Consider the following 13,207-nt stretch of genomic DNA (forward strand, 5'->3'; position numbering starts at 1 on the left):
TTGATATGTAATCATCAAGACAGAGAGTGTCTGTATCTCTCAGTCTCCATGGATTGATGGGGGCCTAACTTGGATATGAATGTCAGAAAACACAGATGGCCTGATCACAAAGGAAGAATATTTGCAACTTCAGAAATAACTCAATATGCTTTTGACACATCCCACTGATCAACCTCTCCCTGAAAGATACAGCCTTTAGTCCTTCTTTTAAAATTAAATTTTACTGGACTATAGTTGATTTACAATGTTGTACAGCAAAGTGAATCAGTTATACATATACATGTATCTACTCTTTTTTAGAGTCTTTTCCCACATAGGTCATTATAGAGTATTGAGTAGAGCTTCCCGTGCTATACAGTAGGTTCTTATTAGTTATCTATTTTATATATAGTACTGTCTAACTCACCTCAGTGCTTCAGAACCCTCCTCATAGTGTGACTTAACTCCTTTTTCTTCTCAGTTTCCACCAAGTAATTATTGCAACAACAACACAAACACATGCATAGACACACAAACACACATAAACATGTCCTAAGGTTAAATATTTTCAAACACAGCTCAAAGTCAGAGGTTTCAAACTGATGACTCTCTGGCCAGATATTTAGGGAAAACATATATAGTCTGTCTTTAAATTTTGAGCCAACATTTGGAATTTTGGAGTTTTCAAATAAAAATCTAGACTTTAAGCTTCTCTTAAAAAAAAAATACATAAGAACTAGCGAACTTGGGCCTGCATCCCCACATGTCCTCTGTGAGGACAGAGTCAGCCTCACCCCCTTGAAACGGAGCCCTCTCTGCAGTTTACCGCCTTCTCCTCCACTCAGTAATGTGCAAACATGCACTTACTCCGGGACAGTTACCACTTCACTGCATTGCCTGCTGTCTTAGTAGGTGCTTGAGTTTGGTCTGAACGTACCAGGAATAGATTTTGTTTCCTAAATGATCCTTAATTTGTAATTCTCAAGCCGCAGTGATGTTAGTGTTTCACATCATGCAAAATAATGTTAGGGTGTTCATTTTTTATTTATCTACATTCAATTTCCCTTTGTTCACTTAATAATTTAACAGCAAACAGAGATTTAACCCAAGGCACTGGAAATTTTACCATTTGAAATTTTGTAAGAAATGGCCTCATTATGAACCATAGATATTTTAATAATGGCTGCTGCTGTAACTTCAGGACGAATCAGTGTACTTTGGAAGTTATTGCACCCAAGGGACTTATGAAGTCTTCTGAGGCGGTTTCATCTACTTTCCTGGCTCCATCTACCTACCTGTGAGGATAGTTTCACCCTACCTGGTCTAATTGCATTGGTATGACAATACAAAATGGTTTCAAAGAAGGAAAGCTGACTATTCACGGGTTTTATAGGTTCGTCTCTTGGAAACTAAAATGTAGTTTCTTTTTATATGTTTGGAATTTTGCGCTATGAAGACATGTGTTAATATATCTGACCAAGGAAAAATGTCCTAATAAAACAAAAAGAGTTGAGAATAGAAGCTTATGACTCAATGTTTTTCGCTGGTGTTTACTGAGTGCCTGCTGCATACTGGGCACTGTGATGAGTAAAACAGCATTTCTGTCTTGGAAACTCTGGATTAACATAAACAAAATATGTCAAGAGCTAAATGCTAATGTAGTCATGGCTGCCCAAAAAAGGAAAGATGTATTTGTATAATATTGTGAAAGTATTTGAACCATACGTGTTAGAAAAAATAAATAAGTGGATGATGGAGAACTACAAAGAAAAGTGAAAATCAATTACATATGCCTTAGAAATATTCTACATTCTTATGGGATTGGATAAACGCTGTAGGGTGCATTAAATTATATGACTGATTTCCGAGTGAATATTAGCACTTACATGTTCACCTCATGTTATCATCTTTGATGTGGCTGAAGTAATGCCTCTGCCCAGTTTCTTCTCTTTGGAAAAACCTCTGCTCCCCCTTGGCCTGAATTGTGATAGGGCTGCTGCAGTGAGCTCTCTCACTATCCTCTGCAAAGAAAAAAATTAAATTACCTGAAAACTCACCATCCAGAAATAATCAACACTACTAGAATTTCAGGGTCTGTACACTATGCGTGTCTAGACTTCTTTTGAATTGAAAAAGATTATATAGTACACATATCTTTCATTATTCCATGTCTTTATTCCATTAAATATTTTCCTGTAACTTACTTTTAAGAGGTATAATAGTATTCCATTGTATCAAAACACCAATTTATATTTAACCATTCATTATTGGCCTACAATTCTTTTTCCTGGTCTACCTTTTTTTCGGCTATCATAAATAATCTCCGAGGAAAATTATTGTAGCCATATCTTAGCATATGTGTATGCAATTTTGGGTACAAATTTTTAGAAATGAAATGATCAGAGGTTATTTTTAAGGTTGTCCATGCTCTACAAAGACTCTCAATTTACATTTATGATGAATATAAAATAGTTTATCTTCATAAATATATTCTATATTAAAAACTTTGTCAATTCAACATTGAATATGCTATTTTATATTTTCAATTTGTATTTCTTTGATTTCCAGGCAAAGTTAAACCATACACAGGCACTTAATAAATATTTGTTGAATGATAGCATTTTTGTCTCAGTAAGCTGCCATTATTAAAATATTTTTCAAAGTAATTAAAATTCTTCTTTCAAACTGGGGAATATTGGAGATAATGTAACTTAAGTTCCTGACACAGTTGGTGTTAAAAAATAAAGCCTATTAGTATATTTCTCTAAAATATTTTTCTTCAGAACCTGAGTGCAACATTTTCCTTATAGTATTTTCAGAAGAAAAAAAAAAAAAACTACATTCATTTAACAAAATGATTCTGGCTGAATCAGTTGAACAAATTTAATTTGTTTGCTTTTATATTTACTATTTACTCAAAGTTATAAAATCTAAGCTTATACCATAAAATGATTTTTAAAAACCATATTTAAATACAATGTAGTAAGACTCTTTGGAGACAAAATGGTTTTATCATGTAAAGAAGGTACTCTTTCCTGTGCTCCTTTGTAATTTATGATCTGGGAGACATTTGGTGACAGTGAATGGATTCATCTTTTTCTACATCTTAAGGAATGATGTGTGACCTAACTCATGGTAGATGTTTATCAGATGCTTGTTGAATATTTGGATTAATGTTTAGTTAAATAAGTGAAACTAATGAACCACTATATGAGATGTTGGTAGTTTTCCTTTGCGTCTCATTCTCTGCTTCAAGGAATCACTCCTCTCCCTTCCCTTGTGGTTCTGAGGAGCTGTCAGTCATGACACCATGAAAGTAACATACCACAGTAATTGGGAAATGGGTTCTGGGCACCTGCATTTTAATCCTGAGTTTGCTATTTGATAGGTATGGGGCTGGGGCAGGTCCTAATCTTTCTGTGTACCTTACCTTCCTTATCTATGAAATGGGGAAAATGCTATTAATGGTAACTACCTGTGTTTTGTATGAATTAAATGATTTGACACATATAAGAGGCTTACAATGATGGCTGCATAGTAAATGCTTAGCCACTATTAGATATTCTTTTTAGATTATTAACAGTGTTTTCCAATGGCCACTAGCATTTGGCCCAGGCCTAGACATTCTTAAGTTCCATATGCAATTGCTAGAATTTTTCCAGGAAGAACATGACTTTAGCAGAACCCATTCAGAACTCTTTAGGTACTGTAACAATTTTATGTATACAAATACACACACACACACACACACACATATGTATGTTATATGTATATTATATATATATATATATATATATATATATATAGTAAAATAAGTCAGAGAAAAGAGAAATCTGTATGTTATGGCTTATATGTGTAATCTAAAAAAATACAAAAATAAGTGTATATTCAAGACAGAAACAGACTCACAGACACAGAAAACAAATTTATGGTTACAAAAGGGGAGGGGAGGGCAGGAGGGGCAAATTAGGAGTATGGGATTAACAGATAGAAACTACAATACATAAAATAGAGAAGCAACAGGGATTTACTTGGAGAAGGCAATGGCACCCCACTCCAGTACTCTTGCCTGGAAAATCCCATGGACGGAGGAGCCTGGTAGGCTGCAGTCCATGGAGTCGCTACGAGTTGGACATGACTGAGGGACTTCACTTTCACTTTTCACTTTCATGCATTGGAGAAGGAAATGGCAACCCACTCCAGTGTTCTTGCCTGGAGAATCCCAGAGACAGAGGAGCCTGGTGGGCTGCCGTCTATGGGGTCACACAGAGTCGGACACAACTGAAGCGACTTAGCAGCAGCAGCAGCAGCAGGCATAGAATGATCACAGTTGTGCTGGTAACGAAGGCTGGGTTGTAGCCAATCTCAGGTTGAAACCCAAATGTCCAGAAACTAGTAACCCTGAACATGGAGTGGGAAAAGGATCCAGATGAAGATGGGGGTAGTTTGGGCCAAGGTACAGATTTAAGATTTTCAGATTTAAGGTAAACCAGGGAGAAGGCAATGGCACCCCACTCCGTACTCTTGCCTGGAAAATCCCATGGACGGAGGAGCCTGGTAGTCTGCAGTCCATGGGGTCGCTGAGGGTCAGGCACGACTGAATGACTTCACTTTCACTTTTCACATTCATGCATTGGAGAAGGAAATGGCAACACAGTCCAGTGTTCTTGCCTGGAGAATCCCAGGGACAGGGGAGCCTGGTGGCCTGCTGTCTATGGGGTTGCACAGAGTCAGACACGACTGAAGTGACTTAGAAGCAGCAGTAGCAGCAGGGAGCAAGAGGGCTTATAATAGTTTTTGCCTCTCTGCTCCTTTGTTCTTCATTTCCATCCAGCCTAAATACTTCCACTAGGCTCACTTTTTGCCTTCTGCCTAAATACCCTCATACTGTCTCATTTCCCCATTCATCAGGTTAACTTTCACATATCCTTTGAGGCTCTGTTCAATGACAACCTTCTCCAGGAACCCTTCACTGACCCCTCCTTTCCCCTAACCCATCTGGGTTAAGATCTCTTCATTCCACTTCCAGTAAGTGTTCTCTATGTATTTGATGGTCTGCTTGTCTGCTCTCTGCCCCATTGTGAGCTCCTTATGGCAAGGATTGAGCCTGATTATCTGTATCTGTATCCTAAGTATATCATAAATACCTGACACATAGTAAGACTTTGATCAATGTTTCATGAATGAATGAATGAAACTGCAGCCGATTTCAGAGCATGGTTAGCAAGTTCTTCAGCTAGAAGCTCAGGACACTCGTTAGGTGTCTAAGAAGTTGGTAACTTGCTAGAGCAAAGTCTGATTATCTTTTCTTGGTAAGAACTGAGCCTGATATTTCTTCAGATTTACTGGGAGAAAAGAGCCTAGGCAACTACAAAATATTACAGTGAAAGTTATGGTTTCATCAACTGTTTTTCAGTTATTATACAAGTCAATAAAAATGAAAAGGGATAGCATCCCAGAAATGTTCAAATGATTAGAATACTCAATACAGCAACAGAAGTTTATCAGTAGTTCTTATACTATTAAATCTCTCTGAGACTCATGAATCTTAAAGGTGGACTGTGTAAACTGCAAACTGGAAGATTCTAAGGTCATTTAGGTTCTCTCTACACTACATAAATTCCAACCTCCCCTTTCAGAAAGGCAAAGATCATGGAAGGTCTTACTTATTCACCCCTGGGGTTTGTGGTAGAAGTGGGAGAAAGCTTCGGAGGCACTTCCAGAGATGACTGTATTAGCCAAATGGAACAAAGAGATTGCATTAGCAGAGCAATCTCATTCTCTCTCCCTCATAAGCAGAAGGCACTGGGATGGTGAATGGAGCCCCAAACTAAAGTTAAGAGACCCCCCTAGAGCCTTTGCTATGCCACATAAGCACCTGTGCAACCCTGGGCAGTTACGTAGTTTTTCTGCTTCAGTTCTCTCTTTTGTAGAATGGCTAGGTTAGGCTAGATCTCCGAGATCTTTTTCAGCTTTAGGATTTTGTGTTTCTATAAGATGATTAACTAAGATAACTAAAGAAGGAGTATGAGTGGGGAAAAAGAATAATGAATTTTATTTTGGAAAAGCTGAATTTTAGCTTTCTGTGATACATCTAGTTGTCAATGACAAGAACTGCTTGAAAGTGGAAGTCCAGTCCTTGCAGCAGAGCTGGGAATGGAGGTACAGATTTGGTAGTTTATCAATAGAGGGTAATTGGAACAGTAAGAGTTATGTGACCAGCTAAGCCAGCTGTGAATAAAGAGATAATGTACCAAAATGAATTGGTAACAGCTAAATTAAAAATTTGGAGAAGGCAATGGCACCCCACTCCAGTACTCCTGCCTGGAAAATCCCATGGATGGAGGAGCCTGGTAGGCTGCAGTCCATGGAGTCGCTAAGACCTCACTTTCACTTTTCATTTTCATGCATGAAATGGCAACTCACTCCAGTGTTTTCGCCTTGAGAATCCCAGGGATGGGGGAGCCTGGTGGCTGCCGTCTGTGGGATCACACAGAGTCGGACATGACTAAAGTGACTTAGCAGCAGCAGCAGAAAATTAAAAATTATAATTTACTTATATTTTACCTTATTCTATATTTTAATGAATGGTGACTTTATTTAATCCCTGGTGACTCACTGGTAAAAAAATTCTGCCTGCTAATGCAGGGTTTAATCCCTGGGTTGGGAAGATTCCCTGGAGAAGGAAATGGCAACCCATTCCAGTATTCTTGCCTGGGAAATCTCATGGACAGAGGACAGAAGAACCTGGAGGGCTACAGTCCATGGGGTTGCAAAACAGTTGGACATGACTTAGCGACTAAACAACAACAATAAAAATTGGTACCATTTGTTGGGTATTGACTATGAACTAGATGTTGAGGTATGTGCTCTGCGTTTATTATCTCATTTAATATTTATAAATAACTATATGAGGTGTGTATCATTATTCCCATTTTTGAGGTGTGGAAACTGAGCAGTAGTGTGTTGGTAAACATCTAACACCTGAGAAGGAAAAGGCAAATCCCTGAATTATAATGGTTGCTAACTTCCATGGTGTAAATACTCTCACCATGGCCTATTTCAAGCTAACAGAGGTCACTAAAACAGTGAGACAGGAAGAAATGTGCACTATGTAATACTGTTATCATACAGATATAATAAACATATATATCTTCAAGAGCACAGATAACAGTAAAGCATAATAGTAAAATAATTATGAAGTCATGATTTTGGGTGTTCACTACATTTGTTAATACAGCTTATTTAATTTTAAGTTTATATGTTTTAATTTTTTAGCTGGCTGTGTTTAACAACTGGCTTGCATAATTCCTAAAATTTTAACAACCTGCTCTTGCAAGCTAATATAAGCTATCTCCACTTATAATGATGCCACGATAGGGTAAGTAATTTGCATATGGTCACACTGAAAATGTCTGGACAAAGATTAGAACCTTGATCCATCGAATTCTGAAGACTGGGTTCTTAACCATTCAATTCAGTTCAGTTCAGTTCAGTCACTCAGTCGTGTCCAACCCTTTGCAACCCCATGAACCACAGCAAGCCAGGCCTTCCTGTCCATCAGCAACTCCTGGAGTTTACCCAAACTCATGTCCATTGAATTGGTGATGCCATCCAACCATCTTATCCTCTGTCATCCCCTTCTCCTCCCACCCTCAATCTTTCCCAGCATCAGGGTCTTTTCAAATAAGTCAGCTCTTCGCATCAGGTGGTCAAAGTATTGGAGTTTCAGCTTCAACATCAGTCCTTCCAATGAACACCCAGGACCGATCTCCTTTAGGATGGACTGGTTGGATCTCTCTGCAGTCCAAGGTACTCTCAAGAGTCTTCTCCAACACCACAGTTCAAAAGCATCAATTCTTCAGCACTCAGCTTTCTTTATAGTCCAACTCTCACATCCATACATGACTACTGGAAAAACCATAGCCTTGACTAGACAGACCTTTGTTGACAAAGTAACGTCTCTGCTTTTTAATATGCTATCTAGGTTGGTCATAACTTTCCTTCCAAGGAGTAAGCATCTTTTAATTTCATGGCTGTAATCACCATCTGCAGTGATTTTGGGGCCCAGAAAAATAAAGTCTGACACTGTTTCCATTGTTTCCCCATCTATTTGCCATGAAGTGATGGGACCGGATGCCATAATCTTTGTTTTCTGAATGTTGAGCTTTAAGCCAACTTTTTCACTCTCCTCTTTCACTTTCATCAAGAGGCCCTTTAGTTCTTCACTTTCTGCCATAAGGCTGGTATCATCTGCATATCTGAGGTTATTGATATTTCTCCCAGCAATCTTGATTCCAGCTTGTGCTTCTTCCAGCCCAGAGTTTCTCATGATGTACTCTGCATAGAAGTTAAATAAGCAGGGTGACAATATACAGCCTTGACGTACTCCTCTCCTGATTTGGAACCAGTCTGTTGTTCCATGTCCACTTCTAACTGTTGCTTCCTGACCTGCATACAGGTTTCTCAAGAGGCAGGTCAGGTGGTCTGGTATTCCCATCTCTTTCAGAATTTTCCAGTTTATTGTGATCCACACAGTCAAAGGCTTTGGCATAGTCAATAAAGCAGAAATAGATGGTTTTCTGGAACTCTCTTGCTTTTTCCATGATCCAGAGGATGTTGGCAATTTGATCTCTGGTTCCTCTGTCTTTTCTAAAACGAGCTTGAGCATCTGGAAGTTCACAGTTCACGTATTGCTGAAGCCTGGCTTGGAGAATTTTGAGCATCACTTTACTAGCATGTGAGAAGAGTGCAACTGTGTGGTAGTTTGAGCATTCTTTGGCATTGCCTTTCTTTGAGATTGGAATGAAAACTGACCTTTTCCAGTCCTGTGGCCACTGCTGAGTTTTCCAAATTTGGTAGCATATTGAGTGCAGCACTTTCAAAGCATCATCTTTTAGGATTTGAAATAGCTCAACTGGAACTCCATCACCTCCACTAGCTTTGTTTGTAGTGATGCTTCCTAAGGCCCACTTGACTTCACCTTCCAGTATGTCTGGCTCTAGGTGAGTGATCACACCATTGTAATTATCTGGGTCGTGAAGATCTTTTTTGTACAGTTCTTCTGTGTATTCTTGCCACTTCTTCTTAATATCTTCTGCTTCTGTTAGGTCCCTACCATTTCTGTCCTTTATTGAGCCATTAGACTATCATTTGTAAAACTATAAAGTGCTATTTACTGTATATGATAAAGAAATTATTGCTGCATTTAAATTTTGTATTTGAGAAAAGTGTTATATGGTCTTAAGTGTCATCACTCAGGAGGGGTTGTAGTGGAAAAACAGGCATGAACCAGAAAAGTCACAGTGCAATTTCTGTGTCTCTGGGTCAGCTCTTAGGCCTCAGTTTTCCTGTTAAAGGAGTGTTTTGTGTCCTTTCTGAATCACACTTCAACCCATATTGGGAAAAATATTGAAGGATTTATGAAAAATTTTATGAATCTTATAGGTAAGACTCATATAAATTTAAATGGTTGGCATAATTACTAGTTTGAATGCAACTTAATACAAGCCGCATTGAAATAAAAAATAAATAAAACAAAAGCCTATTGTTTAGAATCCATAGATTAATGTAATCTCTGTAGCCAAAATATTTAAAGATGTTTATTACATTAAGTAGTAAAAAATAAAACATCTGGCAACAATTTTTAGATCTTGAAGAATTGGATGACAAAATGATGAGTCTCAGGGGCCTCAGATCATATTTCCCCCTCCTGAAAATAGGTTTGAAAAAATTGTAATGCTTTCTGAAAAACTAAACTTATTTCAGTTTCTTCTCTCTTCCCTATCATAGCAAATGGCTTATACACAGAATTTCATGAACTGCTCATAAAACTCTACTTTAGTTCTTTGGATCTGGGTGAAGCCGGTGGTTAGGACTGTAGCTGTAAAGCCTCCATCTAACTCAATAAATCTAGACAAAGGAGCTCTGTGATCATTGTGTTTTAAGAAGAAAGTATTGTAGCTGTGATTCTCTTGATTTAAAAAGAGATAAGCCTCCATTATAGCACAGCGGAAGCTCTAAGTAATTGGCCAGCGGGTGAGGAAGAGAACGACATGGTATACTCCAGACAAGGATGGTAGAGTTTAAATGGCAACCCACTCCAGTATTTTTGCCTGGAGAATCCCAGGGACAGAGGAGCCTAGTGGGCTGCCGTCTATGGGGTCGAACAGAGTCGGACACAACTGAAGTGACTTAGCAGCAGCAGCAGCAGCCTGCTTCTGCAGATCACAGCTCTCAGTCATTGTGCAGTGAGCACTTACATGCAGAGTTGGCACCCATGCTTGCCTTCCTGGTATCTGTAGGCTTCACTAATCTTGTGCTTTAGTTTTATTTTCCTTATTCACACTGAAAAATGAAAGGTTTTTTTGTTTTGTTTTGTTTTCTTTTTATTTCATGTTTGGCTGTTCAGTGTTTTTAGATAAATATGGCAATCTTTAACAAAGGACGATATTGACCATGCTCCACCCCCCTCCACATTAGAACTACTAATTCTAATTTACATTCTACACACAATTTACTTAACAACTACTTGGCCTATTAACAAGCTGTTGTTGCATCATACTTTGCTCCCAGCATGGTGTTGTAAAGGGCCTGGGTAAGACGGGCAGGGATATTACACATGTGCACCTGGAATTATTATACAAGGCAGAAGGTGCACACTGCAAAGTGAGGGCTCTGGTTGTTGGTGCTCTGAGATGTAAGAGAAAGAGACAGCTCTATCTGAAGCCTCTTCCAGAGCTATCTGGGAGAAGTGCATTAGTGAACATAGAGGCGCGAGTGGCCATGAAGAACATATAGATTCGAAAGTACAGGCACATGCAAAGAGAGAGAGTGGTAGGTATAATAATTAGGCCTCTTCTATCACCACAGAGGACATAATATTTGAAAGCCTATCAAGCCCTCTTAACACAGATCCTGAGAAGTGTTGCTACTGAAGCCTGTGGCACATTTGAATGCAATAAAACAGAATGTTCCATAATGTTTTGGGAGAAATCCTTCTTTTCAACAGTTCATTCCGCTTGCTAAGCCAGGCTTCTTTGAGGTTATCAAGAGGTTATAAAGGATATATGGATATGACTGAAGTCATCACATTACTCATTAGCCATTGGTTATAGTGCTGGTTAGAATGAGAGGAACAGCTGAAAATGGTACAGGAACACAACATGGGCTATGTCTACCTAAGATGGGTATCTCTGTCATGAGGGTCTCACGCTACATATATCTCTTTTTCTGTGTTGTTGAGCTAACTGATTCAGAGACAATGTTGCAAAGAAGGGCTGGAAAATGGGAGCTGGATAAGATGTGATCCTCCCTGAGGAGGGATCTGAGCTAGGTTGTGCTGCTCAGCACTTTGGTCTTCTTTTCATGTGGCTCACTGAGAGCTCATTTCCTTCACAGACCACTCTGTCCTGTTGTGCTCAGGCCCAGCCAGAGGCAGATGGAGAGAATTTCCCTCTGAGCACCAAGGCTTCTCTGCCCCCATTAGCAGCAGTAGCTGTCTGCTGGGACTTGAGACTGGAACACCACTGGTGTGGCCAACTTCCCCAAGTTCCCAACCAATGGGAGCTTAACCAGAAAACAGCCACGTGGCAGGGCTCCAGTTGTTGTCCAAACTGAAGCCAAAATTACCTCAAAAGTAAACAAAAAGAGATCCAACCCCAAATTTTATAAGAATCCTATACAGAAAATGCACAGATATCAGATGTGGCAAAACCCAGTATTTTACCACAGTGAAATAATTTGCTTTTTCTCTTAGAGAGGAATCTTTAATTTTAGGCTTGTATCCTCATCACTTCAGTGAAGAGAAAGGACAACTAATCGTTGGTTGGCCTAAAAGATTCTGGCAGGAATATTTGAGTCATAAAATATTAGCCAAGCATCTTTTTGGATATTCTAAAATAAACTATGTACAGAACTAAGCGTTTCATGCCAGGACAAAACTGAAAAGCTTTTCTCAGAGGTCTCCCTGCCCCTCCCCCTTCCTTTCCTGGATACAATCTTATTGGTTGATAGCACCCAGCTTTTGGCTGCATTACAAGGAACCACTCAGCTCTGGCTGATTTCTGCTATCACTTTTTCCCCCTTGTTCAGGAAATCTTGTTATGAACATGTTTCCAAGACAGCAAGAGAGAAAAAGTTTTTTACTTGTTTTGGGGAAGCCATTATTGGAGATACGAGTGTGAGGGTAATAGACTTGTTGTTATCTTTTAGTTCTTAGCCACTTGGTTGCTTAGCCACTGGGGAAGCAGGGCAATACGCTAGGGCTGAGATAAGGGGAGAAATTTAGAAGTGTTGTGAAAAACAACTGCTCCCATCCCTGGATCTGGAGTTAGTCACTATGGGGAGAAATGGTCTCTAGCCTTGGCTCTGCTGTTGACTGTGTGACTCAAGAACATCCGTTCATTCATCCAGCACTTACAGAGCACCCACTCTGTGTGTGGCACCGTGTCCAGCGCTGGGGACACACCATGAGGAACAGATAAGGAATCTATTCTCAAATCACCCAACTTCTCTAAATACCGTTTCGTCATACTTATGGTGTGAGGGATACACTAGAATGATGTCTCAAGGTCTTTACCTCTAGTTCTTGAATCTATTTTTCAGTGAGCTCACAATATGCCCAGAAGAACAGTAACAGGAAAACTGGTACTCGAAACACATACCAGGTATCATGCTAATGAACCACTTTCATATACATGACTCTGTTTTCTCAAGAATCTCCTAAAATAAGTATTATTATACCCATTTTATAGATGAGACAACTAAGCATCAGACAGGTTGAACCGCCTTTTGTTACAAGTGAGAAAGAGAGAGACTCAAACCCAGCTCTCTGCTGGCTCCAAGCCCAGCATTCTTTCCCTGTCCTCTGTTCTCCAGATTTATAATGTTAATTTATCTCCCCTGGACTTTTCCCTGCGAGTATTTATGGAAAACTTATTCAAGAATCCATGGCAGTACAATATGAAATACCTAATTTTTGTCTTATGGGTCTTCCATTAGTTTTTCCTCCCTCTTTACCTACTAAGCTTTTCTTATTCATCCCAAGGGTGGTCTTGCCACTTCATCTAAGCCAAGTACTCCCACTGCTTTGCCTCTGCTTGTGCTTTACCTTCAACTTTGAATCATTTTCAATCTTGTCTGTAGCCAAAATCTGTACTCTTTCCCAGACTTGGTCTTACTCCTAAATTTAATTCATCTATCCCCTAATAGTTATTCAACACAGTAA

At 39.2% G+C, this 13,207-nt stretch overlaps 2 protein-coding genes across 2 annotated transcripts in view; one reads left to right on the forward strand and one right to left on the reverse strand.

Annotated features, from left to right (window-relative positions):
• The window catches only part of LRRC17 (leucine rich repeat containing 17), a 38,858-nt gene extending 36,863 nt beyond the window's left edge, over positions 1-1,995 (reverse strand). Inside the window, exon 1 of the mRNA XM_027539751.1 lies at positions 1,866-1,995. The gene's annotated coding sequence lies outside the window, so the exon portion shown is untranslated. The remainder of the gene's footprint in view (positions 1-1,865) is intronic.
• Positions 1-13,207, forward strand: part of FBXL13 (F-box and leucine rich repeat protein 13) — a 217,273-nt gene that overhangs the window by 121,109 nt on the left and 82,957 nt on the right. The window lies entirely within an intron of this gene.

The sequence above is a fragment of the Bos indicus x Bos taurus genome, chromosome 4, assembly GCF_003369695.1.
Source record: "Bos indicus x Bos taurus breed Angus x Brahman F1 hybrid chromosome 4, Bos_hybrid_MaternalHap_v2.0, whole genome shotgun sequence".
Lineage (NCBI taxonomy): Eukaryota > Metazoa > Chordata > Mammalia > Artiodactyla > Bovidae > Bos > Bos indicus x Bos taurus.